Source organism: Oryctolagus cuniculus, chromosome 6 (genome assembly GCF_051225735.1).
Source record: "Oryctolagus cuniculus isolate XC-2025 breed Fujian yellow rabbit chromosome 6, ASM5122573v1, whole genome shotgun sequence".
Classification (NCBI taxonomy): Eukaryota; Metazoa; Chordata; class Mammalia; order Lagomorpha; family Leporidae; genus Oryctolagus; species Oryctolagus cuniculus.
The window spans coordinates 156,451,430-156,478,717 of record NC_142872.1 but is presented as its reverse complement, the minus strand read 5'-3'; the positions used below and the strand labels follow the sequence as shown (position 1 = coordinate 156,478,717).

General features: G+C 49.9%; 1 protein-coding gene across 4 annotated transcripts in view; it reads left to right on the top strand.

Annotated features, from left to right (window-relative positions):
- Positions 1 to 27,288, top strand: part of ASAP1 (ArfGAP with SH3 domain, ankyrin repeat and PH domain 1) — a 379,170-nt gene that overhangs the window by 14,412 nt on the left and 337,470 nt on the right. The gene's annotated exons all lie outside the window — the stretch shown is intronic.

The window sequence follows — 27,288 nt, the reverse complement described above, 5'->3', positions numbered from 1 at the left end:
GATGGTTGGGTGAGAGTTTGGATCCAGGACCTAGGTGTGGGTCCTAACTCGGCCCTTTACTGGATGGTTGCTGACCTTGGTCAAGTTCCAAACCTCCGAGCCTCAGCTGTGTTACCTGTCACACGGAGAGGCCTCGGCATCTACCTCTTAGGGGTGGGTGAGAGCTCTGTGAGGGAGTGGGGGCAGAGCTGTGAGAATGGTGCCTGGCACGCAAGAACCAAGGGAGGTTTCAGTGTTGGCTGTCTGGTGCTAGGCTCATTGTTCTACAAAGACTTGTGTCTCTCCCCATCCCCCCACCAAAGGCATCTTGCAGCCCTAACCCCAGAACCTCAGATCCTGACCTTCTTGAGAAGTAAGCAATTTACAGACGTAATCAAATTAAAATGAGCATGGACCCTAATGCAATGTGGTGGTGTCCTTAGCAAAGGGGGAATGTGGACGTAAAGACAGAGGCCCCCAGGAGGAAGACAAGGTGAAGACAGAAGACGGCCACATGGCTGGAGTGACTCCAGGGTTGCTGACAACCACTGCAAGCTGTGAAGTAGCAAGGAAGGATTCTCTCCCACAGGTGTCAGAGAGAGCAGCTGCCGATGTCTTGATTTCCAAATCTTGGTCTCTAGAACTGTGGGGGAGTAAATTCGTGTTGCATTACGCTGCCTAATATTGGGTACGTTATTATGGCAGCCTTGGTGGACTGATGAAGATATGATGATGATGGTGATGGTGATGATGATTATCATGGGCTAATAAAATGGTGATGAGGAGGAGGAGTAAAAAGAAGAAGGGGGTAGGTGCTGTGGTGTAGTGGGCTAAGCCTCTGCCTGCAGCGCCAGAATCCCGTATGGTTGCCTGTTTGTGTCCTGTCTGCTCCTTTTCTGATCCAGCTCTCTGCTATGGCCTGGGAAAGCAGTAGAAGATGGCCCAGGTGCTTGGGCCCCTGCACCCGCATGAGAGACCAGAAAGAAGCTCCTGGCTCCTGGTTTTGGATTGGCTCAGCTCCGGCCGTTGCAGCCATCTGGGGAGTGAACCAGTGGATGGATAACCTTTCTCTCTGTGTCTCCCTCTCTCTGTCTGTAACTCCACCTCTCAAATAAATAAATAAAATCTTTACAAAAAAAGAAGAAGATGATGGTGATGATGATGAGACATCTAGCCTAAACACTGACCAAGAACCCAGTAGCATTAATTAATTAAGCTTGTAGCATTAATTCAGCCAGCACTGGAGTGCATGTTCCTGCTGAGTTTGTCTTCCAGACGCACCTCTGCTGGTGCTTACTGAGAGCTGCTGTGATTTTATCTTAGGAGCAGGAGACTGAAAGTTAACACTCGGGTCAGTTGGACACTGAAGATGGACCCTGGAGGGCTCCTTTGGAGGTGAAGTGACATCCATCTGCTCTGTGATTTTTTTTTTTTTTTCTCAAGCTAGGAATGAAATCCAAGGCCTTCATTTAGGTGGCAGAAGCCTAATTATTTAGCCATCACCACTTCCTTCAAGGATCTATTGGTGGGAAACTGGAGTCAGGAGTCAGAACTGGGAATCAAACCTAGGTGCTTGTAGAGAGAGAAGGAGAGACACAGAGAGAAAAATCTTTCATCCACTGGTTTGCTCCCCAAATGGCCACAATGACCAGGGCTGGGCCAGGCTGTAGTCAGGAGCTGGGAGCTTCTTCCTGGTCTCCCATGTAGGTGGCAGGGGCCCAGGGCCTTGGGTCATCTTTCCCTGCTTTCTCAGGTGCATTAGCAGGGAGCTGGATTGGAAGTGGAGCAGCAGGGATCAGGACCAGCACCCGTGTGGGATGCCAGTGCTGCAGGTGGTGGCTTAGCCTGCTACACCCCAGCTCTGGCTCCTGTAACTCTGCCCTAAAGGGGGATCCCCAAAGTGTTCCCAGAGGTGGTGGCCTTTGATTCATGATGTGGACAAGGGCAGAGACCTGCACCCCGACTGTTGTTTGCCAGGGTCAGAGAAAGGGTTGATGTGGGGTGGGGAAAGGGTGGGAGCTGGGCTTAGGACTCAGGGGCAAGGTGAGCCTGGAGGAGCGAGCGGAGTGAGATGGAGAAGGAGGTTGGCCCTTAGTCCTGCTGCCGGAGGATGAGATTTGTGTTCTGTGCCTTGGAAACATCCCTGAGATAGGGCTCTGCTGTGCCTCTTCATCTCTCAGCCCTGTCTGGGCCTCCCTGTGCGCTGCGTTGAGAGAAACTCAGGCTGAAGCGGAGAGAGCCAGCAGTGTGAGTCCTTAGGAAGAGTGTTGCTCGGGCGTCACACAGACCTGGCTCGGAGTCCTGGGTGGGAACCCTGGTCTGTCCTCCCTCTGTGACCCTGGGCAGCTTCCTTCCTCTCAGCCTCAGTCTCCCCACCTTTCCACGTGTGCTGCTGACGGACACTGTGAGTGTGATACGGATCACTCCGGGATCTCACGGGATAAGTATGTGTCATCTGGTAGGCCCTGCGTGAAAGTCGATTGCTCTCCGCTTAACCCTGCTCACTCACAGGGCTCCAGAGTGAGGAGAAGGGAAGAGGGAGGTGCCGGCGTTCCTGGAAGCTGTTGGTCTTCTTGCTGGGGCGGGCAGTGGGGTGTGTCTGTGCGCTGGAGTCCCCTCTACTTACCAGAAGCTCACAGAAGAGCTGGTAAAGTCTCTCCAGCTCGGCTTGGCCTCACCATAACCAGAGTGGCCACGCCGTTGTCCGTGTGGCCGACTCAGCTCAGGTGCCCCTCTCCTGCCCTGCCTCTCTGCCAGGTAATGACTCCCCAGGCGTCCTCCCCCCAGCATGCGTTGGTATTTATAACACATGTATGTATTTGACTTCCACACATACCAGCATCCTGGCGACCAGGCCCCGGCCGTAAACACAGACAACGTCCTGTCCTCATGGAGCTTGCGTTTCAGTGGGAGGAGAGAGACCATAAACAGACATTCCGTGAATGACACGTGAGGTGGTGATCTATGCAGTGCCTGGACAGAAGCATTCGCTAGGAAACGAGGCTGTGGAGTGCTGGGGGTAGGGGATGCACACTGTTCAGTGGGGTCTTTAAGGAAGTTCTCCCTGAGAAGGTGACATCTGAGCAAATATGCAGAGGAACTGAGGGTGTGTGCCTGTGGTAGTTGGGGGTAAAATGAGTCCTAAGCAGAGGACTTGAGCTGTGCAAAGGCCCTGGGGTAGCTGCATATGTATGCACATTAAAAGAACCTCAAGAGGCCAGTGTAGCTGGAGTGGAGTGAGTGAGGAGTGTTGATGAGGAGAAATAGTGATGGGGTCGGGTGAGGCATGACCTTGAGGGCTTTAGCTTTTCCTCTGAGAAAAGAAGCTCTTGGTGGGTTTTGGACAGAGGAGTGATAATGACCTTGGCTTACTTCATTTTTGTTACTAGGGTCCTGTGGCGAGTGGGGTGAAGGGGGCATGAGTGGAAGCAGAGAGGTGCGTGGGAAGTTGTTGCTTAATGGGGGCAGGAGGTCCAGGCAGCTGGGAGGTGAGGGCATGGTTGAACTCTGACTTCGTCCAAGCCATCACCAAGCTGTGGCAGTGCTGGGGAGATGGGGAGGACTTTGGCGATCCTGGCATCAAGTTGCTCGATTGCAGGCCCCTTGAGGGCGGGAGCGCATCTTCTTCCCCAACACATGAAGTCCCCACGTTTATGCGTGAGTGACTGGTCCCAGCGGAGAATGTGGTGCTCTCCTTGGTGCTTCCAGGATCCCCCGTCACTCATCCTTATCAGGGCATCTCGCGCTGGTCTGTCTCTGCCTTCTGCTGGTCCCTGAGCTCCGGACGGCCCACGCGTTCTGCTCTGTCCAGTGCTACCTGCTAGGTGCTCAGGAGGTGTTCTTGTGAAGGAAGGAAGGAAGGAATGCACCTGGTCCTTTTCCTCGCCGGCGGAGAAGGGCATTGGTCCCAGCCAGGGTCAGTGCCAATTCCAGCAGCTCGCTGGGAAGGTGAAAATGTTAGAGTCACGAGCCTACAGCGGTGGCCCTGGCCCTCTGCAGGGAAGAACAAACAGGGAGAGGCCTGCTGTTTGAGGCAGCGGCTGAAGGGCCCTTGGGAAGTGGAGTGTTCTCCCAGGCTTGTCTACATGGCTGAGGCGTGTGGATAACTGTGTCAGGAGTGTGTGGCACTTATCTGCCAGACGGGGAATGGCTGGAGTCCTGGGCTGAGGCAGTGTGTCCTGAAATTCCGACTGGCTGGGTTTGGCTGTGTGGACAGGAGCGTGGTCAGCTTCAGTTCTGGGTGGGACTGGTAGACCACTCTCCCAGCTCAGCTTTTACAGTTTTTTCGTTGTTAACATTAAACTGTATTTTTGGTACTAGCTTTATTGCGATACAATTCACATCCCATAGAATTTCCCATCTAAGTTCAGATGTTTGGCCATATCGTAGGGCCCAGGTTTGATACCTGCCTCTGGCCTAGGACTCCAGCTTCCAGATAATGCAGACCTGGGGAGACAGTGATAATGGCTCAAACAATTGGGTTCCTGCCACCCACATTGGAGACCCAGATTGGGTTCCTGGCTCCTGACTTCAGCCTTGGCCTCGTCCCAGCTGTTAGAGGCACTTGGGGACTAAACCAATGGATGAGAGCTCTCTGTTTCTCTGCCTATCAAATAAATAAGTACATAAATAATGACAGAATCCAGTGGCTTTTAGTATAGCCACAGAGTTGTGCAACCATTGCTACTGTCAATTTTAGAACATTTCTTCTCCTGTAAAAGAAAGCCATTCATACCATGAGCTACCCACTTTCACTGATCCCTGCCCCTGCCCAAGGCAATCATTAATTTGTTTTCTGAACAATGTCTTTGTTTCCCAAATGTACATATTCATAGCATAAAATTCAGGAAGCGCAAGAAAAGATATAGAGGAAGACAATGTTCTCCATGATTTTTCAGCCACCGAAAGAGAACCACTCATGTCTATACACAAATGAGCTCACAGAGATAGGTTTTTGCAGTGACATCATTTTATACATTGTTTATAATGTTTTATTTTTATTATTTTTTTTAAAGATTTATTTTATTTATGTGAAAGAATTACAGAGAGAGAGAGAGAGAGAGGTCATCCATCCACTGGTTCACTCCCCAGAAAACCGCAACGGCCAGAGCTGAGCCGATCTGAAGCCAGGAGCCAGGAGGTTCCTCCAGGTCTCCCACGTGGGTGCAGGGGCCCAAGGACGTGAGTCATCTTCTGCTGCTTTCCCAGGCCATAGCAGAGAGCTGGATCAGAAGTGGATCAGCTGAGACTTGAACCGGCACCCATTTGGGATGCTGGCACTGCAGGCTGGGGCTTTAACTCGCTGCACCACAGAGCTGGCTCCATTTTTTTTTTTCACATGATACATTGAGACTCTCTCTTCATATGAATAAGCATAGATTTACACTATGAATTTTGATGGCCATAGACACACCATAGGTTTTTTTTTTTTTTTTAAGATTTATTTGATTCATTTGAAAGAGAGAGAGAGAGAGAGAGAATCTTCCATCCATTGATTGGTTCACTTCTCAAAAAGACACAATGACCAGGGCTGGACCAGACCAAAGCCAGGAACCAGAGCTTCTTCTGGTTCTCCCTTGTGGGTACAGGGGCCAAGCACTTGGGCTATCTTCCACTGCTTTCGGAGAATTAGTAGGGAGCTGAATCAGAAATGGAGTTGGGACTCAAACCAGTGCTCATATGGGATGTCAACATCTCAGGCATTGGCTTTATCTGCCATGCCGCAGTGCCGGCTCCAAGGACACTCCGTGGTGTATTTAATCAGTTACTTTAATTCACATTTAGGTTGTTTCTAATTTTTGCATTGACACACTTGTCCAAAAATTTACTTTTGACAAATTCCTGGAGGGGGATTTCTGGGTCAAAGGGTGGACACATCCTCAAATGTCATTAGTTAGAGCAAGACTTAATAAATTCCATGGACAGTGGAATTGAAGATCAGTTGGAAGTCTGAAATCTATGCTTAGTTTTTCATGATTTGTATTTTCCATGAACTCTTGGAAGATTCCTCATACGCATGGATTTCAAAGCGTGTCTTTGCAGCAAAATAAGCTTTTTAAAATGTTTTATTTACTTATTTGAGAGTAAGTAAGAGAGAGAGAAATGTACACTTGCATCTATCGATTCAGTTCCCAAATGCCTGCAACAACTGGCCAGGGTTGGGTTAGGCCAGGGCCAGAGCAGGGGGCCAGGAATGTCATCCATGTATCCTTCATGGGTGGCAGAACTCATCATTTGAACCCTCACTGCTGCCTCCCAAGATCTGCATTAGCAGGAAGCTGGAGTCAGGAGCTGAGCCAGGTATCAAGTCCAGGTACCCTAATATGGGACACAGGTGTTTTAACCAGGGTCTTAACCTACCAGACTAAATGCCTGCTCCAACTTATCTCTTAATTCTCTGTTCCTGCAAACTTTCTGAAGTATCCCCCCCTTTATTTTAACCAAACTATACTCTTAAAGGGTTTACCAACTTATATTTCCGAGAGTGATCTTTTTTTTTTTTTTTTTTTTTTTTTTTTTTTTTGAGTGTGCATATTTCCTCTAACCCATGCCAGGCCTGGGCTTTGTCAAGTGTGTTAATTCTTCTGTAGCTGATACGCTAGAGATAAATGTGGTTTTTATTTGCGTTTTTCAATTTAATCCCATGGTTGAATGCATTTCGTAGATAATGTTATAAATACGATATAATAAATGTTGCAAACTGACTTCAGCTAATTGGGGCAATTTAATTCTATTAAATGATGCTGCACCTTAATGTGAATTTGGGTTCTAGACCTGACTTCGCCGTCACCTGCGGTTTCAAACTCCTTGCTCAACTCTGAAGACTGCAATTTCCTCATGTCAGAGGTCAAGCAATTGGATATTGATGAAGCTTCTGGTTCCATCTTGATCATTCCTTATTGAGAAAAATAGAAAGAAGTAACTGTGGGGAAACCGAGACTTCAGCCTGCTTGTTGACTTGCTTGGGGCCCCATAGTTAATAAGTGGCAGTGAGATCTGAACTTTCTAGACCTCCTGGTCGTTCCTCGGCTGCAGGCCCCTTTGTGGGCTGTGCCATGAGAATTGCTAGTCGCGGGCCGACTGCAGCGAGGGCGTGGCTCCCCTCCAAGAAGGTGATCTCGGAAGGAGGAAGGGCAGACATGACAGGAGAGATGGCGGGTTTCTCAGGACAGTGGAGCTATCTGGGCTGAGAGAATTTAGGAGAAGCAGTGGAGAAACCCAAGATAAGGCAAGCAAATCCCCTGTGTCAGAGAGCGACATGGGTTGGAGAGAAGAGCCGAGGAGCGTCCAGCCATCTTCCACATGTACCTTCGTCTTCCACATGTACCTTGGTGTGGAGAATCAGGAGTCAGGCCTCATCTGGAAATTATGTATCTATTTGAGAGGCAGAAAGAGAGACAGACAGACAGAGAGAGCTGTCCTCCCACCCACTGGTTAACTCCCCAAATATCTGGGACAGTTGGAGCTGAGCCAGAAACCCAGTGTGAGTGGCAGGAGCTCAGTGCCTTGAACCATCACCTGCTGGCCCCAGGATCTGCACTAGGAAGCTGGAGTCAGGAGCTGGTCTGGGTCTTGAACCCCTGCACGCAGTGTGGGATGCAGGTGTGGTCATGCATGTATTTACCTTGAAATCCTCAGAGGGTCTTTTCATTCCACACTCCCTTTCAGCTCCTCTCCTCTCTCTCCTGTGCCCTGTGGCTGGCTGGCGCTTCCCTTCCTGTTTCAGGGCTGGCTCAGGTGGGTCTACTTTTCCCGAGCTGGCATATCCCCTCCTCACTCCCAGGAGGCCTTTGTGGCCAGCCTGCGTTCCATGCTGTCAGCTTACCTTGAAAAGACGTCTCCCAGAATGGCTAATATGTTCTCGTGTCTTATTTTGTCCTAACAGCAGACACTGTTAGAATTTGATTTGGAACCCACAGGGTCTGGCACTTAGGAGAGGCTCAGTTGCAGATTTTTTTTTTTTTTTAGACAGGCAGAGTTAGACGGTGAGAGAGAGACAGAGAGAAAGGTCTTCCTTCTGTTGGTTCATTTTATTTATTTGAAAGAGTTACAGAGAGAGGTCGAAACAGAGAGAGAGAGAGAGAAAGAGGTCTTCCATCCACTGGTTCACTCCCCAGATGGCCACGATGGCTGTAGCTGTGCCGATCCAAAGCCAGGAGCCAGGAACTTCTTCCAGGTCTCCCATGTGGATTCAGGGGCCCAAGGACTTGGGCCATCTCCTACTGCTTTCCCAGGCCACAGCAGAGAGCTGGATCGGAAGAGGAGCAACCAGGACTAGAACTGGTGCCCATATGGGATGCCGGTGCTTCAGGCCAGGGCTTTAACCCGCTGCACCACAGCGCTGTCCCTCAGTTGTAGATGTTTGAGAATTTTTGGACTAATGCCACTGTGTATAATTCAGTGCACAGGTATCCCCTACTGTGGAGAACAGGAAGGTGTATCAGGAATGCAGCAGCAGTAGCAGTGACATTGTCCTCACAAGGTCCAGTGGCTCAGACACATGGATGTGAAAGTTCAGAGTGGGTATTTCTAGCTCAGCAGGTGACTTCCCTCCACGTGGTGACTCACACACGCAGGTCTCTGCCACATTTTATGGCCCTGCTGCTCCCTGGAGCTTTGTCAGAGTCTGGCAAAGCGGAGAAAGAAGAGGCACACCCACTTCTTAAAGCCTTGGCTTAGACTGTTTTCTGTTACTGTAAGTGAATACCACCGACTGGGCAATTTATAAAGGAAAAAAAATTACTTCCTACAGTCGTGGAGACTGAGAAGTCCAAGGGTGGGCTGTATTTGGTAAGCCCCTTCTTACTGGTGGGGACTCTCAGCAGGGTCCCAGCGTAGTGCCCGGCATCCCCTGGTGAGATGGCAAGCTGCCAAGAGCTGCTCTTAGATCAAAACAACTTCCTCAATAACCCGTTAACTCACGTATCTGTGAAGGGATCAATCCATTCGTGACAGAAACCTCATGACCCAGTCAGCCACTTCCAGGTCTCATCGCTCAAATACCATCAGCATGTATAACTTTGGGGATTATGTTTCCAACACAAGAAGTTTGGGGGACACAGTCACACCTGCCCTCAATTCCTGCCTGGAACTCTGATACGTGGGCACACCTAGCTGCAAGGGAGTCGGAGAAAGGCAGACTGGTGGAGTGTCCAGGAGGAAGGGGTTTTGGTGAGCAGCCAGCAGTTTCCAGCGTAGGTGGCGAGTGGACCTCCAAACTCCGTCCTGTGACTCTTGGAAGTATTTGACTTGCAGAAGCAGCACTCCTGATAATGTGGTGTTTGTGACCAAGGCCATAATTTGCCAACCCTTGGTCTAGAGAGAGCTAAATTCCTTCCCAACTAGAGACACTATGATTCTATTTATTGTGCACTCTATTGTCTTAAGTGCTGTTGCCCAGGGCGGGGTTGGGGTGGTGGTGGTAGGGCGGGAGGCAGAGGACAAAGCAAACTTGAACTCTGTGCTGTGGCAATTACTGAGCCCTGTGTTTATGCTCTGTAATGATGGTAATAGTGGCTGAAACACTTGCTGGGTGCCAAGGGCTTTATGTTTAGTCCTTCTTTATAATTATCTCTGTCTTATAGATGAGCGAACTAAGTCTTGGAGACGTAATGTGCCCAAGGTCACACAGCTAGGCAGGGGCGGAGCTGAGATTTGAGCCTGCCTGCTTAAGGGCCACCCTGTCGTGTCCCTCATTTGAGCCTGATACCTGTCCTCCCAGGTAGATTTTGTTATTGCCAGGGAGGAAGAGTCATACTTGGGGTGCTGGAAGGAATGACGGAAGCCGCCTGGAGACCTCCGCCTCAGTCCGTTCTGCTGAGTGGCCGTCACGGTCCTCCTGAGCCAACCTAAAGGCTCCGCTTCACAGATGAGGAAACTGACTCAGAGAAGCAGATGCTTGCTAGAGGTCGCCCAGCAATTAGGAAGCTTCCAGCTGCAAGGAACTGAACTGGTGTGGAGGAAGCCATGGGGATGGGCACTGAGGCGCTGTCCCCTAGGTCATTGTCCCTGCAGGAAACACACGGCACCCTCGAGTTAGGGTAGTGCAAGGAGAAACTCACAAAGATATTTTTTAAACAGAGTAAAATTGATATAAAACAAAATCATTTTAAGTCTCAGGAATATGGTCCCGTAGCACCTGGCACATTCATAATATTGCAACCATCTCCTAGGTCCAGTTCCAAGACCTGGCCAGCCCCCCCCCCCCAAAAAAAAAAAAAAAAGAAAAGAAAACCCTGTATCGAGGAAATGATCACTCTCCAGCCCCTGGTCCTCCCTGTCTACTTCCTGTCTCTCTGGATCTGCCTCTTCTGAATGTTTCGCAGACTAAGTATGAATTTGTGTCTGCCTTTCACCTAGCACGGTGTTTTAGCACAGTACTTCAGCTGTGATGGAGCATGGCTGAGTAATTCCGCAATGAGGATAGAGCACACTTGGTGTATCTATTCATCAGTTGACAGACAGTAGGGTTATTACCACCCTCTGGCTATTGTGAGTCGTGTTGCTCTGAACATTCATTTACAAGGGTGCGTGTTTATTGGAATGTGTGTTTTCAGGTCTTTGGGGGGATATACAGCGGGCTGGAATCACTAGATCTTCAGGTGGCTCTTTGTTTAGCTTTTTGAGGAACTGCCAAGCTTTTCCAAAGCGGCCGGAGCATTTGACATGCCCACCAGCAAGGTGGAAGGGTCCCCGTCTCCCCGCATGCTTGCCAAGACTCGTTACTACCGTCTTCTTGACTGGCCGAGCTGGTGGGTGTGCAGGGCTGTGTCAGCGGTTTGATCTGCATTCCTCATGATTCACGCCTTGGAGCATCTTCTCCTGTGTCTCTTGACCACATAAAGGGATCTTTGAGAAGGCGTGGGCAGGTGGAGGGGAGCCCCAGGCTAGTGCGGCGTCCAGGGCAATAGGCCAGGCTCCTGGGTCATGCCCAGTTCTGAGCAGGCAGGGGAAGAGCGGTTCCTGCAAGCCAGAGACAGCTTGTGCTTCGTGGAGGGGCCTGACCGGAGCTGAGGCCTGGGTTGAGGGTAGCAGCAGAGATTGGATCCTTGGCTTCTCTTTCCCTCCCCTCCAGCCTCCTGGCGGGTGGTTCCCTGTTGCCTAAAACCATCCTGCAGGCCACGGGGAGGGAGCCCTTGCATTAGTCTCTGAGGTCAGCTTGGGGTTCAGGACAGGGTGAAGAGTGGGAGACCATGGTGTAGTGGGATTCAGACTTCACTTCGGAGAGCTGGGCTTCATTTTCCTGTAATTATTTGGGTCTGTTCTTTGTGTGTTGGCCTCTTCCCCGGGACTGGTAACGACCTCAGCTGCAGCCATGGGGAGCTTTGCATCTTTATTCTCACCTCCAGCCTCATGTCTTATGGCCCCATCCTGGGTCCCATGCCCCTTCTAAACCAATTATGGCGGGTGACTGGGATGCTTTTGAGCCAGTCAGGCCCATACCTGGGGGCTGTAGGAATATGTGCTTTATGGGAGACATGAGGAAGGAGGAGGAGTGCCTCGCAGAAAAGGCACAGGAATGCTTCCCTGGCGATCCCTTTGTGTGTGTGTGCGTGTGTGTGTGTGAGTGAGTGAGTGTGACTAAAGGCCAGGATTATTTTTTGTTAGAAGATTCTTTATTTCAAAGGCAGTGTGGAGGTGGAGGCAGAGAGATCTTCCATCTACTGATTCACTCTCCAAATGACTGCAGTGTCTGGAGCTGGACCAGTCCAAGGCCAGGACCCAGGAACCTCTGCCGGGTCTCTGATATGGGTGCAGGGGTTCATGTACTTGGACCATCTTCTACTACTTTCCCAGGCTGTAGCAGAAAGCTGGATTGGAAGTGGAACTACCATGTCTCAAACCGGTGCCCATATGGGATGACAGCACTGCAAACAGTGGCTTTACCCTCTACACCACAGCGCTGGCCTCCAGGATTATTTTTTAAAGATTTATTTATTTATTGAAAGTGCAGAGTGATACAGAAAGAGAGAGAGATATTAATCTTTTTTAAAAAAGATTTATTTATTTTATTTGAAAAGCAGAGTTAAAGAGAGGCAGAGAGAGAGAGAGAGAGGGAGGGAAGGAGGGAGGGAGGTCGGTCTTCCATCCCCTGGTTCACTCTCCAGATGGCCACAGTGGCTGGAGCTGAGCCGATCCAAAGCCAGGAGCCAGGAGATCCTTCTGGGTCTCTCACGCTGGTGCAGCAGCCCAATGACTTGGATGATACGGGATGCCGGCATTGAAGGCAGCGGCTTTACCTGCTACGCCACAGTGCTGGCCCCAAGATATTAATCTCCTGTTTGTTAGTTCACTCAACCACTGAGGCAAGTTTAGGCTGAAGCCAGGAGCCAGAAACTTCATCCTGGTCTCCCACATGAATGGCGAGGGGCCCAAGGACTTGAACCGTCTTCTGCTTTCTCAGGCACATAACGGGGAGCTGGATCAGAAGTGGAGCAGCTGGGACTTGAACTGATTCTCCATTATGGTATACTGGCATCACAGGTGGCAGCTTAGCTCTCTGCGCCATAACGTTGGCTCCAAAGTCAGGATTTTTCTCCTTCACCACCCACTATCCAGGAGGAGACAAACTGTACAGGGCCCAGGTCTCTCGGAAGCCTTTGTGTCCTGCTGCAGAGTCTGATGGTGGCTCAAGCCTACTGGGCAGCTGCCTGTCCCTGACCCCTGCCACCTTCTCAGGCCTCTTCTGAGGGCCTCCTGGCCTGTGCCCTCCCTGGTCTGGCCTACATGGTGGAATGAATGAACCAAGGCCCCTTCCATCCTAGGGATTCCTGGAAGCGAGACTCATCACCATCAGAGCCAGAGAGGACTGCGTTCAACCAGGAGTTCAGAAAAAGGGCACTTTTTAGATTTGGCCACAAAGGAAGGCATGAAGAACTAAGCCCACCTGTTGTCTTGTCCTGTTTACTCTGTAGAGGTCACTCTGTAGAGATAGGAAGTCTTCTGTTGTTTTGGTGGTGGTGCGAGGGCAGAGCGGGTGGGATGGGATGACTCCTGGTGGGTGTGAGGTTTTATCAGAGGGTGAGGAAAATGTCCTAAAATTGTGGTGATGCTTGCAGAACTCGGAATTATACTAAAACCCGAGGAATGGTAGGCCTTAAGTTGGTGAATGGTGTGGTGTGACTACAGTATTTGATTAATCACCAACAAGGACAAAATAGGGTTCTCGTGCAGCTGCCTGCACCTCCTTCCCTAGTTTCCTGGGCACGGGTTCCCTTTGCCTTCTGTCTGTGGGTGCTGTAGAGCTGACTCAGCTCGGGCCATCTGGGCACATGGACAGAACTCAGCCAGTCGAGTAGCACAGCCCGGTCGTAGAGGAGGCTCGAGACTGGACACAAGGCAGAGCAGTCCGGAGACTTTCTGGAATCATTAGCAGAGAGGACTTCCTTCAGCAGGGATTGACGAAGGGGTGTGCACATCAGCCTGCAGGCCAGGGGGCCCTGCTGTCTGCCTGAAAATGCTGGCTCTAGGAATGCAGCGCCAGCCCACCCTTTGGCCTTGAAGTTCCATCCTTCCTGGACTTGTCGGTTTGGTCAGCCCATACATCTCCCTTCCCGCTTTATTTCTTAGGCCTGTATTTGCTGGGCTGTCTCTGAGATAGACCCAGGGGTGACTTCTGCAAACTTGGGCCATCCTGCCAGCATCAGCCAGATGACTCCTTGTCACGGCAGTCCATGTACTGTGAGGGTTGCCTGCTCTGTCTGCCTGCACCCCTGTGTCAGGATGAGCCAAGAAAATGGTTTCCACAGAGGAAACAGGCTGACACTGGAATGTCGCAACCCAGCACATGAAGTCCTTAGTCAGGGCCCCCGGAAGGGCATCTGGGAACCACCCAGCATCTCTCCCACTGGCCCATGGAGAATGGACCTGCTGCTGCTGCATGTCTGTTGCACTTCTGCATGTGTGTGTCTGTCTGTGCTACTCTACATGCATGTCTCTGTGTGTGTATGCATGTGTGCATGGATGTTTGTCCAGGGGGCTGTGTGTCTGTGTGTGTATGGATGTTTGTCCAGAGAGCTGTGTGTCAGTGTGTGTGTATGCATGTGTGCATAGATGTGTGTTCAGGGAGCTGAGTGTGTATATGCATGTGTGTATGTGTGTTTAGGGAGCTGTGTGTCTATGTGTGTATGCATGTGTGTATGTGTGTTTAGGGAGCTGTGTGTCAGTGTGTGTGTATGCATGTGTGCATAGATGTGTGTCCAGGGAGCTTAGTGTGTAAATGCATGTGTGTGTAGATGTATATCTAGGGAACTGTGTGTCTGTGTGTGTATGCATGTGTGCATGGATGTGTGTCCAGGGAGCTGTGTGCCTGTGTGTGTATATGCTTGTGTACATGGATGTGTGTTCAAGGGGCTGTGTGTCTGTGTGTGCATGTATGTGTGTCCAGGGGGCTGTGTGTCTGTGTGTGTATGCATGGATGTGTATCCAGGGGGTTGTGTGTCTGTGTGTATGCATGTGTGCATGGATGTGTGTCCAGGGGTCTGTGGGTGTGTTGATGCATGTCTGCATGGGTGTGTGTCCAGGGAGCTGTGTGTGTGTGTCTATGCATGTGTGTACGGATGTGTATCTAAGGAGCTGTGTGTGTGTATTCATGTGTTCATGGATCTGTGACCTTTGATTCTGATACAGCATCACCTCCCCCATTGTTTCTCCCCTTTAGATTATGGTTTGTCCCATGTGGGTTATGGTCCTTTGAGATTCGTGTGTCTTATCACAGAAGGGGGAAGGACCCCATCAGGTCAGGCCACCATGATGCCAGAACGGGAGGACTGTGTGCTCTTTCTGCTTTGTCTTTGGGCTCCCATGAAACTTCCAGTGACTGTGACATGTGGGCATTAGGATCTCCCTTTACCACTGCAGCACTTCAGGCTTCGAGCAGCCATGTACCTTGCGTCAGTGGCAGCCGTAGCAGGTGACTGGGGCTCTGTCTGTTGCAGCTTTGGGACCCTTGCATGCACCTCAGACCAGTTCCTTGTAGTTCTTGGTTGTTCAGGGCCAATGTGGTAGGGAAGATGGGAAGCCTGGACTGATGTTAGGGGAACTTGGCTCCTGGCAGGCCTGGAGGGAGGTGTGCAGTCATTGGAGACAGTTGCCAACCTAGGGCTTGCTGAGAGTCCAGGGCAGAGGACATGGGTTGGTCGGTTGGTGGCTGGGCACTGAGAAATAAACATACGCCTGGAAAATCTTGGCACGAGCGTGTTTGGTGAGGTGTCCCACTCCCTCTGTCACCAGATATGTCCTGGGCAGGCTGTGTGCCAACTGTTGGGTCTTGTCACCTCCTTCTCTGCAGAGCCAGAAAGCACATGGGCTGCCTTTTCTGTCTGCCTGGGTGATTCTTCTAGAGCCTTCCATTGGAGTGGCACCTTGAAGTCAGCAACCTGTCCTCGGGCAGAGGTGATGCTGAAGGGCGTGGGGCATCTCCCTCTGGCCTTAGCGTCCTGCCCAGGGGCCCTGCCTTGCTGCACTTGAGAGACAAGCAGCTGTTCAAATAAACTGTGTAGACCTCATTGAAAGGAAAGAATCTGACCCTGGAGAAATGTTGTTTTGTAGCAACTGGCTGATCCTTCTAGGTGGACAGGGAGAGTCGTTTACAAGAAAGAGAGGTGGATTTCGAGAAAGGAGGCTGAGGATTGAAATCACCCCATAGGTGACATGGCATCTTCAGTTTCCCATTTTGACAATTCATGTAGAAGATTTTGTTTTAAAGATTTATTTTATTTATTTGAAAGGCAGATGACACAGAGAGAAAGAGACAAAGAGATCCTTCATCCCTTGGTTCACTCCCCAGATTGCCTTGGTGAAGCCCGGAGCCAGGAATTCCAGCTGGGTCTCTCATGTTGTTGGCAGGGACCCAAGTACTTGGACCATCTTCTGCTGCCTTCCCAGGCACGTTAGCAGGAAACTGGATCAGGAGGGGAGCAGCCAGGATGCAGGTGGTGTTCTGAAATGCATGCTGGCATCCTAAGCAGCTGCTTACCCTGATGTTCCCCTTGTTTGTTTTTTAATCTAATTCTGAGAATGTCTTCTATCTGCAGGTATTTATTTAAATTTTTCTTCTAAAATTATGTGTTTATTTTATTTGAAAGGTAGACAGAGAGAGAGAGAGAGATCTCCCACTTGCTGGTTCAGTCCCCCTAAGGCCCACAATAGCCAGGGCTAGGCTAGGCCAGAGCCAGGAGCTGGGAACTCAGTGTTGGTCTCCCGTGTAGGAGGCAGAAACCCAACCACTTGGGCTACAATCTGCTGCTTCCGGGGTACATTAGTGAGAACCTGGAATCAGGAAGTGGAGCCAGCTCTCAAACCCAGGGACCCAGATGACATGGGCTGCCGGTGTCCTAAAGCAGTGCCTTAACCATTGCACCAAACTGGACACGAGGTTTTAGGTGGAAGCACAGACCGTGGCATGAAGCAACTCAGGTTTCTCACCTTTCAGTTCGAGAGGTATCATTGCTGTGCCTCAGATGTGGCAGAGGGGCCAGCAGAGGATTGTCCACTGGAGAGTCTTCTCAGGCTCTGACTTTGAACTTACTGTTAATACCCACTTAGACTTCCCTCTGCCTTTTCTGTCTGAGATCCTCCCTTTCATCCTCAAAACCAGACACTGCTTTATTCCATTCTCTGCATTATTTCTCTCTCTCTCTCTCTTTTAAAGATTTATTTATTTACTTGAAAGTCAGAGTTACACAAAGAGAGAAGGAGAGGCAGAGAGAGAGAGAGAGAGAGAGAAAGGTCTTTCATCTGCTGTTTCACTCCCCAACTGGCCGCAATGGCCGGAGCCAGGGGCTTCCCCCAGGTCGCTCACATGGGTGCAGGGGCCCAAGGACTTGGGCCATCTTCTACTGCTTTCCCAGACCACAGCAGAGAGCTGGATCAGAAGTGGAGCAGCCAGGACTTTAACCAGCACCCATATGGGATGCCAGCATTGCAGGCGGTGGCTTTTCCCACTATGCCACAGCACCGGCCCCTGCCTTATTTCTCTACTTTGCAGCAACTTCTGTTTTTGCAGGTACTGGCAACTGGTCAGCCTTTGAGTACAAGACACTGCCCAACTTGGATTGGCACCCAGTAGGCATTTGTTGTTCTCTTATAGGAATGAATGAAGGAATAAGTGAATTGGCGTATAGTCAAATACATATTTGTTAGTTTTATAGTATAGTAGACTCTCTTTAGATGTTGTCATCCATGGACTTACAAAGGAGGACTTGACATTGTTTGCTTACCGGAAGTACTTGTGTGCAGGGACCCCAAGCCTGGGATTTCTGAGCTGCAGACAAATGGGTGGTGGGGTGGGGAGGGGGAGACCTTGTGCAGGGGTAAGTGTGCTTTGATGGATTCTTTGGGAGATCGGAAGGCCCTCACTTCTCTGACTGATGGCGTTCTAAAGGCTGCTCTGGGCTTTAGCTACTGAGCTGTGAACATTTCTTGGGTGCTCGTGTGCTTGCTTTCTTTTCCTTCTGAGATGCCTTTGATGATCAGATGCATTATTGATATCATAACAGCGCTGGGAGAGAAAACAAGCTGTGCCGCAGCCAGTTTCACTGATAGAAGACGTTCTGTTTCAGAAATGCTGGACTGGAAATGTGGCTGTCAGAGGGAGGAAGCAAGGTGATGACTAATGTTGTCAGCTTGGGTTGCAGGATGGTTGGTGCCGATTGGACGCACTCCTGGGAGTTAGGGAGGAGCTGGAGTGAGGCTGCTCTTCTGAGCTTGTTCGAGTTCTCTTTTGAGTTCCAACACTGGGGGTTTGGGTACACTTGGCAGAGACCTCCCTCCTGAGGCTGCCTCTGCTGAAAAGCTGGTGCGATTTAAAGGAAAGAAAAGTCTTTGTAATCAGCAGGTGTAGGTTCCACTTTTGAGCATCTTAGCAAGATGCTTACCATGTATTAGCCTCAGTTTCCTCCTCTGTAAAATGGAGCACTAGCAGAGCCTGTCTCCTTGCATTGCTGTTGCTGTGAGGATTAGAGAAGTGGTTGCGTGTGTGGTGTCTGGTGGACGGCCCAGCTGTGAGTGTGTTCTGGCCTTGTTTGTCTTCACATTGTGAATCAGAGCTGTCATCACCTCGGTCATGGGATGGCAGTAATAGCTGTGCTTCTCGCTGCCCTGGGCCAGCTGCTGATTCAGCATGACTGAACGTGGCAACGTGGCCGAGACTCATGCACGGCTGCGTGGTGCCCAGGGGAGCACTCAACAGTGGGGACTTCCTGCAGGGGGAGCACGCCCCTGTCCATTCTGCTTCCCTCCTCCTGGGACACAGTAAAGGCTAGGACAGTGCTCCTGGAAGGTGACTTCCAGGCCTCCGTTGTGTCCTCATTGGCGGTCACTGGGGCAGTGGTCAGGAGACACCAACAGGAGGACCTGCCCCAGGGAGCACATCCAGGGTGCTGGCCTTGCTGAGAAGCTGCAGGTCAGGTTAGGGTTAGGGTTAGGGTTAGGGTTAGGGTTAGGGTTAAGGTTAAGGTTAGAGTTAGGGTGCATGTGTTCTTTCTAACTTGTGGATGTCACAATGGTGACCGTTGTTCTCTCCTCTGCACTGTCCTGTCTCTTCTCATCCTCTCTATAACCCCTTTTCTCCTCCCAGCAACATTTCATTAACCGTCCTGTCGTTCCTGTTCCCCCAGAACCCAATGCTGAGACAGTATTTGTGCGTGAGTAGTTTATTTGGGAGGTGATGAAGGGGACACAGGTGGAGGAGGAAGGACGCGAGGCAGAGGAGGCAGGCAGTGAGGTTGAGATGCGTCTGGGGTTTCATTCCTTTGGGGGCCTCTCTGTTATCACTGCTGAAGGGCCAGGAGTATTGTTCCCCAGTTTCTCCACCCATTCTTTTCTGAGGGCTGCACCTTGGAGCCTTGTTGCCCTGGCACTAACAGGCTGCTCTTGGTTTGCCAACAGAAGACTTGTGAGCACAGAGGGGCAGGTCTTCTTCTTCTTCTTTTTAAAGATTTATTTATTTATTATTTGAAAGAGTTAGAGTTAGAGAGAGAGAGAGAGGGGGAGAGAGAGATCTTCCATCCACTGGTTCACTCCCCAAATGGCTGCAACAGCCAGGGCTGGGTCAAGCTGAAGCCAGGAGCCAGGAGCTTCATCTGGGTCTCCCTGTAGGTGCAGGAACCCAAGCACCAACACATTTGGGCCAGCCTCAAGTGCTTTCACAGGTGCATCAGCAGGGAGCTGGATGGGAAGTGGAGCAGCTGGGACTCGAACAAGTGCCCATAGAGGATGCTGGCGCTGCAGGCCACGGCTTAGCTTGCTGTGCCAAAGCACCAGCCCTGGCAGGTCTCTGTTACTGCAAGGTACACCCAGTCTTTAGTGATGCGTGAGCATCATGCAGTGTGCACAGACACTGTCCTAGTCTGCTGCCACCCCCACCCACCATGCAGAAGACACAGGCTCCCAGGAGGGAACTTTGGTTGCTGAAGATCACGCAGCTATGAAGTGGCAGAGCCAGGGTTAGGATTCCTGAGCTCAGAGGAGCAGCTGCGCAAATGGCTCAGTCCACAGTGGGAACATGCGCTTGTTTGAAAGGACCTTGATCTTGCTGTTGAAACAACGGACAGCACAACCAACCCTGGGCATTTTGACCTTGCACGCTTGCAGTTCCTCCCAGGGCTAATCTTGTGGCACAGACTGAGCAGTGCCTGGTCCCTGGGGGAGCGAAGCCCGCCACCTGGCTCAAGCCTCTCAGGGCTGCTTGACTGCTCTCTTCTTGAGTTTCCAAGACCTTTTCAGCATCCATGTTCTTGAATGCTGAGAATTTACTAATCACCTGTAGTCTGAGGTTTCTATGGCATGAGCACTTTGCCTTGTTCTTGTCTCTGAAAGTTTATTTGATTAAGGTCTGATACCTTAAGCAGAGACCATTATGTCTTTGACATTTAGCTTAATCAGTGTTTTTTTTCCAATAAATTAATTAAGGAATGGATGCATTTCTCTCCAAATGATTCTCATGGGAAACTTGCCAATGGAAAAGGGCATGCAGCAGGCACTTAATAATGGTGAGGCAGATCCTGTGACATTGTGTTCATCCTGTCTTTGTTTCTGTGGCTGTCTCTGGTCCCCGCTATGCCCTGAGCTCCCAGTGGGCAGTGACCTGGGCTTACTCAGCTGAGCTTTCTCACTGCCTGGCTCAGTGCCTGGCTCACTCAGGGAGGTGGATGTAAGATGGATAGTCATAGTTGTCATGAATTGATAATCAGAAGATAGTGGTCTGGGCTGTTGGATCATGGCTTCTTCCCAATGACTTCTCTGCAGAGGAGAGACCCAAACCATCTTTATTGTCATCTAGCCAGTGAGGAAGGCAGGGGGATGGGGCCCAGGTGGGGCTTCATCCTTAGGGGGAGCACCCAGCCCTTCTTGGCTTTCTTTTTGGGGTGGGCTTCTGCAGGGCCTTGCTTTTATCCTCTGCCTTATTCAATAGGATCCAGGGGAGAGGGGTCTCCCAAACACTTGCATGATGGGCGGAGAAGACGGATTAAGAGAAAACACTGATGTCCAAAGTTACCTGGCCAGAGGTCACAGATGCCTAACTCAGGGCAGGGCAAGAGGCAAGACTTGTTGCTTGCTAGTGGATTTGGGAACTGAGGGACCTTTTTTTTTTTTTTTTTTTTTAAGATTTATTTACTTATTTTGAAAGTCAGAGTTACAGAGCGAGAGGGAGAGACAGAGAGATCGTTCATCCACTGATTCCCTCTGCAAATGGCTGCAACTGCCAGGGCTGGGCCAGGCTGAAACCAGGAGCTAGGAGCTTCTTCCAGGTCTCCCATGTAGGTAGCAGGAGCCCAAGCGCTTGGGCCATCTTCCGCTGCTTTTCTCAGGCCATTAGCAGGGAGCCAGGTCAGAAGTAGAACAGCCAGGACACAAACTATTGCCGACGTGGGATGCTTGTGGGGAGCAACCGGACTAGACTGAGTTACTGGAATTAAGACTTATTCTATGCATCTGCTCTCCCACAATATGGCGCTGGGAGAGAAGTAAACAGCTTCCGCACAGCTGCCTCCAGTTCAACTAATAAACTGTAGGACTTGCTATTGATTGGAGGAGAGCAGCGTACTCGGCGTGTGGGCAGCCGAGTTAGGATTGGCGGAGGAGGACTATAAAGGAGGAGAGAGACGGCATGCACCAGGAACATCTAAGGGGAACATCTAGCTGAAGGAACACCCGTGCAGCCCCCAGAGAGCCGGCCGGCAGTGTGCCGCTCCCCTGCGGAAGTGGGGAATGTGGCCAGGGGGAACTGCCCTTCCACGGAGGTGGAAGGGATAGTAGCCAACCCGGGAAGAACCAGCAGCAAACCCGGGGAGGGCCGAGCAGACGAAAGAACAGCGCAGGGTCCTGTGTCGTTCCTCCACGAAGAGGGGGAGCGACAGATGCTGGCATTGCGGGTGGTGGCCTTACCCACTATGCCACAGTGCTGACCCCCCCGAGGGACCTATTGATTGGTGCAAAATCCCTGTGACCAGCTCTGATGCTCTCAGCCTTTGCGGTTCAAGAGTGGCCACAGAAGAGTTTTGATGTACCTACGTGCAGCCATCAGAGAAGAATGCAGCATGGGATGTGTTCAGATGCTGCATCCTGCCTTCTCCACACAGCAGGTCAGGGCCTGAGTGTTGAAATCAAACTGTTCCAGGTTTGAATTCTGAATGTGTTACCTCCAGCCAGCTGTGTGACTTGGGAGATGTTTCCTAACTTGTGCGAGCCTCGGTTTCCTTACCTGTAGCATTCAATCACAGTTCTTGCACAGTTGTGAGGATTAAATGAGATAATGCATCTGCCTACAGAGGGGCTCCCCAGAGAAACGGAACCAACTGGGTATCATGAAGAGGAAGCCTATTTTAAGAACTAGCCCATTCCTGTAGTAACTGGGATTGATTGTGGAGGTTGAGATCCTGTGTTCTGCTGTTTTTAAGCTGGAGACCAGCAAAGCCAGTGGAGTAAAATTCATTCCAGGTCCTAAGGCCCAGGGACCAGGAGCACCGAGGTCTTATGTCCAAGAGCAGGAGGATAGCCCAACCCCAGCAGTAAGCAATTCACTTCCTCTGCCTTTTTTTTCCCTAAAGAAACCTTTTATTTAAGGAATACAAACTTCATGCATTTCATAAGTACAACTTTAGGAATATAATGATTCTTCTCACCATACCCGCCCTCCCACTCTTCCTCCTCCTCCCTCTCCCATTCCCAGGCCTATTCTCCACTAAGATCCATTTTCAATTAACTTTATACACACAGAAGACCAACTCTATACCAAGTAAAGGGTTCAATAATTTGCACACACACACAAAAACTGTTCCTCAACAGTCGTTCCTCTGCCTTTTTAAAAGAAATATTTATATATTTGAAAAGCAAGTTAACAAGGAGAGAGGGAGACACACACACACACACACACACACACACACACGGAGGTGGTATCGTCCATCTTCTAGTTTACTCCCCAAATGGCCATGCAGTGGGGCTGGGCCAGGATGAAACCAGGAGCCAGGAGCTCCGTCTGGGTCTCCCACGTGGGTTTGGGGGCCCAAACCCTTGGGCCATCTTCTGCTGATTTCCCAGGTACATTAGGAAATGGAGTGCTTGAGACTCAAATTGGTGCTCATATGGGATGCTGGTATTGCAGGTGGTGGCTTTAACCCCCTGCACCACAATGCTGGCTCCAGCCTTTTTGTTTTTTTCTGGGTCTTCCGTGGATTGGATGATGCCCATTCACATTGAGAAGGGCTGTCTACTTTATTCAGTGCACAGATTCAAATGTAATGCCTCCCAGAAACACCCTCACAGGCACACCCAGAAGTCATATCTCACCATCGCTCTGGGTGTCCCTTAGCCCAGTCTAGTTGACACACAGAATTAGTCATCACAGAGCTTGTAGGATATTGCTGTTTTTACTGTTGTGCTGTCAGAGTTCAGAAATGGATGGGTCGTTTGGGCTGAGGAAGATGGAGAAAACTTCCAGGAAGAGGTGGGATTTCAGCTGGGACTGGATATATTGGGCTTCTAACATGAAAAAGAAAAGTGCAATAAAAATCTCTTGGACTGATTTTTTTAGGTCCCTGATTTTATAAGTGTGGCTTCCACAGAATGGGAAAGAATTGCCTCAGTGATTAGGAAAAGAGTTTGCTGCAATGTCAGGGTCCACTCTGTAGCTAGCAGTGGTCCATGCTGTGGCTAGCTGCAGATGACTGGAGTTCACAACATCCTCCATAAAAGGGTACAGATTCCAACATCTGTGAAGTCACTTCTCTTGAACAAAATCCAGCACCTGATAGATACAGATATATAGAGAGAGCTGGCGTTGTGGCAGAGCAGTTAAAGCTGCCGCCTGCATTCAAGCACCAGTTCATGTCCCAGCTACTCCACTTCCGATCCAGCTTCCTGCGTATGGCTTGGGAACAGTGGGAAATGGCCCAAGTGTCTGGATCTCTGCTACCCACATGGGAGACCTAGCCGAAGCTCCTATCTCCTGGCTTCAGCCTGGCCCAGCCTTGGCCATTGCAGCCATCTAGGGAGTGAACCAGCAGGTGGAAGATTCTCTTTCTCTCTTGCTCTCTCCCTTTCTCTAACTCTGACTTTCAAAATAAATAAATAGGGGCTGGAGCTGTGGTAATAGGTAAATACATAGGTAGCCAGAGCTTTGCCTGTGGTGATGGCATCCCATATGGGTGCCAGTTCTGGTCCCAGCTGCTCCACTTCTGATCCAGCTCTCTGCTATGGCCTGGGAAGGCAGTGGAAGATGGCCCAAGTATTTGGGCCCCTGTGTCCGCCTGGGAGACCCAGAAAAGGCTCCTGGCTCCTGGCTTCAGATTGACCCAGCTCCAGCCTTTGCGGCCATTTGGGGAGTGAACCAGCGGAAGGAAGACTTTTCTCCCTGTCTCTCCCTCTCTCTGTAACTCTACCTCTCAAATAAATAAATAAAATTAAAAAATAAATAAATCTTAAACAAAAAGCAGAGCCAGCACATTGGTGAGGAGAGTGGTGAAGTGATTTGTGTCTCAGTCCTGCATGGCATCAGGACTTGCTGGCCCCACTGACATCCTGTAAGTCACGGGGCAGGATGTCAGCAGAAAAGCCGAAAGGCGTGTGGGTGGTAACAGATGCGACGCTCGAAGGTGATGAGTTCTGCTTCGCGCTTGCAGGTAGCTGCTTTAAATCTTCCGGCACTGGTGGCAGCGGGAAATGACAGGCTGTGGAGAAGAGCACTTGTCTCGATCGCTCCTTTGATGGATATTTATTGAGCGCTTGCCCACAGCCGCGGAGGCTCCCTGCCTGTGTCTCAGAGCCCCCGGGTGCTTGCCGCATTTCTGTCTGAGACCGGCTGTTGGCTGTGCTTGGTCAGTGAAGGATACAAGTTGGTGGAACGTCCTGACTCCCTTTCCTCTCGGTGGGACAATTCCCCACCGTCTTTTGAGAAGGTCCCTGGAGGGACTGAGCCTCATGTGTCCACCTGGTAACTTGTGTAAGCTCCTTAACCTCTGAGTTTCTGCTTCATGTGGGATGCGGGAGAGGATTAAGTGAGGCAATATCATCACTGCCCATACTACTGGTTCCCTTGCATTCGTCTGTGACTGGGAGCCAGCATTTTGCTTAGTGCTTTAAACATGTTTCCTTGTTCATTCTCCCAGGGACTGTTTGAGGAAGGTACTTTATCCTGGTTTTAATGGTGGAAAACTGAAGTGTGTGCAGATGGATAACTCACCAGAGAGTCATAATCTGGGTTTGTAACCCAGATAAATTTGTTCTAGGGCTGTTGGGGTACAAGATCTAGCAAGGCTGCTCTTTATCATCATCATCATCATCGTTGTCATCGTCTTCACCGTCTAGTTCCCAGTGAATAGTGGGTGCTCCAAACTTAGTAAATTTTTAAAAATAATGAGTCATTGAATGTTAGTTCCTTGAGGTCAAGAATTTTCTTTCGTTCTTGGCTCTGCCTTTGGGAGGCAGGAACAGCCCCAGGCACATGGTCAGTGCAACAGAGGAATTCTTGGAGTGAATGAGTACAGAATGGAATTTTTTTCCCACTTATTGGAGCTCCCTGGTTCTAAGAAAATCATGTCAGTTAAAATGCATTGTTTCTTCTACCCCTTTTGAAACCTGTCCCAGCAAGTGAATGGCCTCAAAATTTGAACAGTATTTACCTTTAGCTGTGGAAATAATAAATGATTTTAGTTTTATGTTTCCTGATGCTCCTGGGTTACTCTCATAACTGGAAAGAAATAATCTCTTTTTGAAAGAAAATCAAGGGTAGGTGTTTGGTGCAGCTGTTAGACTGCCTGGGTTTGAATCCTGCCTTTGATAACAATTCCAGCTTCCTCCTAATGTGCACTCTGGGAGACAGCAATGATGGCTTATGTACTTGGATCCCTGCTGTCCATGTGGGACACCTAGATTGGGTTCTAGGCTCCTGGCTTCAGCCTGGCCCAGCTTTGTGAATCAGCAGATGGAAGATCTCCCTCTGTCTCTGTCTCTGTCTCTCTAACTGGTTGCTTTTCAAATGAAAGGGATGGAGAGGGGAAAATCAGTCTCAAAGCATCAATGGGTGTTGACCTAAGTGTTTAGCCCATATCCCTGTGGGAGAGATGGTATGCACGAAGATGCAGACCTAATTCAGATGATTCAGATTGTGGCAGCCAGGTGTGACTTTGCTGTCACACCTTACACAGCTGTCTCATCCTCCATTTCTAGTGACAGAGGTCAGGCTAGGACTGGCAGCCTCGTCTCACCAACAAGGGACTGGAGAGACAAAGAAGCTCACCCCTGGGGGTGAGGCTCTGCTTGTGCGCATGGCTGGGATTACAGCTCGGTGACGTTTCCCCCGGTCTCCAGCAGCCTCCACGAAGACCCAGGAAAGGAAGGGGACACAGGTGGAGGGGGGTTGCTGGACCATAGACTCATGTGACCACGTCTGTGAGACCTTTTTATGCTTGGCTTCAGGTTTTTGAGTTAGACAACCGGGGTCAGGATGGCAGTTCTGCCGATCACTGTCTTGGACTCATTATTTCATATTGTTGACCTCTGCCTTTCTCATCTCTGAAACTGGCCCCAAATCTTCCTTGCAGAATGATCATGAGTGTCAAATTGGGCACCAGGTTGGTGGCTATTCTGCAGGAGAGGCTGTGCTGAGACCATCATTCTTGTGTGCTACCTGTGTGCATGGCTTTGGTTTTCTTCTAACTTGAGTTGATAGTCTTTGGTGTTCATAAATCAGTATGCCTTTGTGTATTAATCTGCTTTTGCTGAGTAACTAAAACCTCAGTGTCACAGTGTTTCGCTTGACAGCAGATGCTTGTCCTCATGCTTAGGGACCTGTGGGTCAGTTGTGGTTTGCTGATCTGGGTTGGACGTGGCTGGCTCACGCTGGACTGACATGGCTGGCTCATGCTGGACTGACGGTTGGGTTCAGATCTGCTGCATGTGTCTTCTGTCTGGGATTTGGACTGAAAAAAAGCAACTGATAGGAGCTAGGGAGACAAGTCCTCTCTGGCACATCCCAGGAGTGCAAGAGAGATGGTCTCAGGACCAGCACCCGGTCATTTCCATTCACATCCCATTGACTAAAGCAAGTCAGAATCCAGTGAGGCAGGGAAATCAATACCACATATTGATTTGGCAAGTATTACAAAGTCACGTGACAGGGAAGAGATGTGTAGTTCAAATTCATGTTGAAAGTGAGGAATTGGGAGGAGTGATCTGCACGGTCTCAGCTGACCCATGTGGGTAAAGCAAGGAAAGCAAAGGAAACACGAATCAAGGACTGGGCCGGGAGAGGCGTTGGCTGTTTATGTAAGTAACAGGCCCTTACGTTCTGTGGGTGTGCTTAGTAAAGCGCGGTCCATGACGTTCTAGAAAGAGCATGATCTGTGATTGTCAGGGAGAGCGTGTGTTTACCCTGTTGCCAACACCACCCTGTCTTGATTACACTAGCTTTGTGGTAGGTTTTGAGGTCAGGAAATATGAATCTTCCAAACATTGTTCTTATTTTTCGAGATCTCTTTGGCTATGCTTAGTGCACTGAATTTTCATAGGAGTTTTAGGATAAATTTGTCAGTTCTCCATCTAATTTAAATTCGTGACCCCAGGCTCAGAAAGATTCAGTCAATTGCTATTGGCATCTGTATTTGAAGAAAGTGGTTTGATCAGTTATTCATCAAATATTTATTAATATGTTAATTCAGGGCATTTATATTGTATATACCAATGAGCAAATACAAGCTTAATTTTTGTACTTACATAGCATATAATCCAGTCAGATCAACAGATACCAATCAGTGTTCATGTTAACGAATTTATAGGCATTCCCTGAGTTACGATTCAATGTAACAATTTTTT